The sequence below is a fragment of the Lottia gigantea genome, assembly GCF_000327385.1.
Source record: "Lottia gigantea unplaced genomic scaffold LOTGIsca_394, whole genome shotgun sequence".
Classification (NCBI taxonomy): Eukaryota; Metazoa; Mollusca; class Gastropoda; family Lottiidae; genus Lottia; species Lottia gigantea.
In genome coordinates this window covers 64,274-64,623 of record NW_008709357.1, presented here as the reverse complement: position 1 = coordinate 64,623, position 350 = coordinate 64,274, and positions in this window count along the sequence as shown.

Genomic DNA, 350 nt, shown 5'->3' with positions numbered 1-350 from the left:
ATTTGGTGTGAATATTTATAATAATGAGATCTTGGACAAGTTTGAACTTGGCTATCTTTCGATGAACGGTTTTTGAGTTATTGCCCTTGACTTATGAAAAACGCGTCAAAATTTGGTTGTGAACACAATAGAGAGTACAGTTTTCATCCGATTTAAATGAAATTTGGTATGATCATTTATAATGATGAGATCTTAGTCAAGATTGAATTTGACAATTCTTCGATCAACGGAATTTGAGTTATTGCCCTTGACTTAGTGAAAATAATTATATAAAATAGTTATATAAGAGATGATTGACGAATACGGCCTCTACATAAAAACTTATTTTCTATATAAATATATAGTTCAAT